Source organism: Pterocles gutturalis, unplaced genomic scaffold (assembly GCF_000699245.1).
Source record: "Pterocles gutturalis isolate BGI_N339 unplaced genomic scaffold, ASM69924v1 scaffold642, whole genome shotgun sequence".
NCBI classification, from domain to species: Eukaryota; Metazoa; Chordata; class Aves; order Pterocliformes; family Pteroclidae; genus Pterocles; species Pterocles gutturalis.
In genome coordinates, this window is record NW_010107545.1 from 1 (window position 1) to 3573 (window position 3573).

A 3573-nucleotide genomic window follows, 5' to 3' on the forward strand; every position below is an offset into this window, starting at 1 on the left:
TTTTGGTGAAGCGCCGGTGCTCAGGTTAGCCCAGCCGGTACCGGGACCACTGAGGCAGCTCTCAGCATCAGCCCCCACCGCCATCACCCGAGATACCGGGAACGGGACATCCAGGTTTACAAAAAAAAAAAAAAAACAAACCAAAAACCAAAAACCAAACCGCCCCCCAGGCTGCGGGAGATGCTCGGCGCGGCCCGGCTCCCGGGGCCGGAGGCGGGTCAGGGAGGAGGATTTCTAACTGTCAGATCCCAGCTTTGCCTAGGTCAGGATTGCACCGCGGGGTGATTTACCATCCGTGCGGAACAGGCTCCAGAAATCGCTGTGAAAGTCCTGGGGCAAATACACAGAGAGCGATCTGCGGCAGAGCCAAGGGAAAACTTTGTCACCCAAACTCTTCTTATTTTATTTTTTTTTAAAACAGTTTCAGGTTGTAAGTTCATTTCAGCTAAAACTCCAAACGGCCAAGTGCATCACAGATCGCATCACCAGGAAAGCTCCCTGACCTCAGCCCTGGACTGCCTGCAAACAGTAAGATTTCTACAACAGAAACTTAAAACCCACCAAAATGACATTTATGCCACACGTGCTCTTTCTCCAGTAGGTCCAGGCACTGTGCTGGTTTCTCCCTTCCAATTGCGACCTGGGCTATTGGATTTCTTCTCCGAGGTCCTTCCTCAGCACCTGGCAGGTTTCTCGGGGAGCTGTGGGGCTCTGCAGAGCCCAGCCGCTCACTAAGGAGGTGGAAATCTGCTACGGAATACTCTCCTCGGCTACAAGCCCATCATATACCCAGATTCACATTTTTTTCAACAATATAGTGAATAAGAGAGTGCTAATAACTGACCCAAGCTAGCCCTCCTCCTCCTATATACACAGAATTTCTGCCTATAATTTATGACTGAAATTTTAGGATCAATTTTTATTGTTACATAGTTCTTGTTCTCAATAAGACTGTGCCTGTGCTGCTGAAAAAACCTGAAAGAATGCTGTATTACGTTGCTGTTTTAGGGGAAAAAAAAAAACTATATCCACCTTGGAGCAATGTCCTCTTCAGAATTTTAAATCTTTGTCCTCTGAGCAGAGCGTTAGGAGTTGTGTGCTGAGCAGACAAGCTAACAGGAGCTGTGCTGGAGAACTCGTTCATCTTGCTTTAGAAATGACCCAGGAGTTAAATCTGCCCTCACTTGACATCGCTGACTTTTATGGGACTACCCCAGTGTGACCCAAGGGCAGACACAACCCCAGAAATGTAGATATCACAAGCCATAACTAACCAAAAGCAGCGGCACACACATTAAATAAACTGCTGCAGAAAGCTACAGATTCAGAGAAATTTTCAGTCCAAACTGGACCTTCCGTAGCTTGGTTCTCACCAAGACTTAAATTTCCAGCAGATGTGAAAGAAGTGGAAATAAAACCACTGAAATACAGGAAAAAAAAAATCCACTGATAACAAACTGCTGAGAAACAGGAGAGCACCTCCCCAATACAGAGTGTTCAAGTGTCCAAAAATCAAAGTTAAGTCACATAATGTAAGAAAAAAAACCCCAAACCTTCTCTAACCGTGCCGGCAGCTTGAAGCACGGAGAGCTGCGTGCAGCAAGGCAAAAACCCCCTGGATGGAAACGCACCTGCACACCCGGGCTCCCAACTAGGGCACCCCCGGAGCTGCTGGGAACGGTGGGCACACAGGTCCCCGTGGGGCGAGCCAGGCTCCAGAAATACTTCCAAGGACATTCTGGGGCCCCGAGGGTGTTATTGCGGTTTGTGTAAGGTATCCTTAAGCAAGGTGCTTAAAGAAATAAATAGGTCAATGCCCTCGGAGGTTGAATAGCGACAACAAATCAAACAAACAAAAAGTTCCCAATGGACCTACGGGATCCTGGCACAGCCTCGGAGAGAGTCTGTCCCAGAGAACAGGCACGAAACTCCGCACGAAAATCCCTGTACGTGCGCAGACTGCCCCATCCGCCCTTACGATCAGCCATCAGGAGCATCTCGTTCATCGTCGCAACCCAGGGCGAAAGGGAATCCTCAGAAAATGAGTCTCAAAGTATTTCCATAATAACGCTGCTTTGTACAGCGGATGAATATTCCAGCTCCAGCTAATGGGTTTGCTTGCCTGTAACCAGAGCAGGAAAGCTAATAAAACCCATAAATCCCCTCCTGGGGTTAAAGGAGAACAAAACTACCCAGAACTTAGGCAACAGAACTACGATAATTCTGTAATTATCAATCTGGGCAACGACTGCCTGCCACTGTGCTGTCTCTTTAAGGAGCACAAAAAAAGAAAAAAGCTTGATAAGGATACTGCTTTTTCCTTATTTCATCATTCCGGCCCCGACTTCTCCCTTCACCTTGGGCGCAGTGACCTCCGAATGGCCTCATCAGTTCCTCGGCTTTGTGGACAGGGCGATGTCACCTCCTCAGCACCACACACGGGGCATCTGCGCCTCCGCACCGATAACCGGGGACGGGCTATCTCTGCTGGAACAGCCACCACGCCACCCCGCTGAAGCTAAAACCAAGTTCAGGAGCTGGAAGGACGATGTAATTCCAGCAGGTTGTTGCACGTGGGTAGCCAGGGAGACGGCTATAGGGACCTCTCCTCCATCAGGTGCCATCCTGGCGTTACCCAAGCGTACGATGTTCTTAAGCAAGTGCTGGAGCACCTACAAGATGAGCCGGGATCTAAACGCGCGGGTTGGTGGGAGAGGTGAGAGCAGGCAGCCTGCACCGCACGCCGTCTCGCAGCCGCTCAGGAGCCGGGCAGAGGTGTGCCGGTACGGTACAGCAGTCACAGAACTGGTAAGGAGAACACTGGGTGGGTTCGGAACAGCTGTTTGTCCCCGATAAGAGGCTCAAAGCGGGCAGGATCCGAGCTTTCAGATTCAAGCCCGTTGAACGTTTACGTACAGGCTGTAAATTCAAACCAACTTTCACACGAACAAGCAGGCGCAGCCTTGCACGCTCGCTGCGTGAGGCCGGGCTGCTCGGCAGGGCTCGCTCTGGCTGGATCAGCCTTAGAGCCCTTTTGTCAGGCTCTGCTACCATGTTTGATCTACGCCTAAATTCCTCACTTCCTACCCCCCCTCCAATCTGGATCACACCTGGAGAGCTCTCTTTTAAAAGCCAGGAGTTAATCGGAAATGTTTCCCAGGTTCACTCCCCTGGGACACCAGGAGAAGGTGCTGCTCTCTCGGCCCCTGTTTAACCTTTTCTTTGATTTCCTGCAGCACAGCAGCAAGGAATTAAAAGCTGGTACAGGCGTATAACACCTAATGTCTCTATTTCGTACTCCATACAGATCCACCTGCTCTACACAGAAAGTTATTCCCGTTGTTCAAATCTGTTTCTCTAATGTGGTTGCCACAAGGTGGAGGTATGAGGGTACGACAACAGCGTTCGTTAATAAAGCAGACTAATAATGATGTTCCGTATGCTGGATTTTATATTTGCTTTATTACCACTAGAGGGAGGAGGGAACTCACCGGACAGTGGGACTGGAAAAACAAAACTCTCCAAAGCAATTCACACCAAAACTGCCTTCAGCAGGGACATGAAATCCTCCTT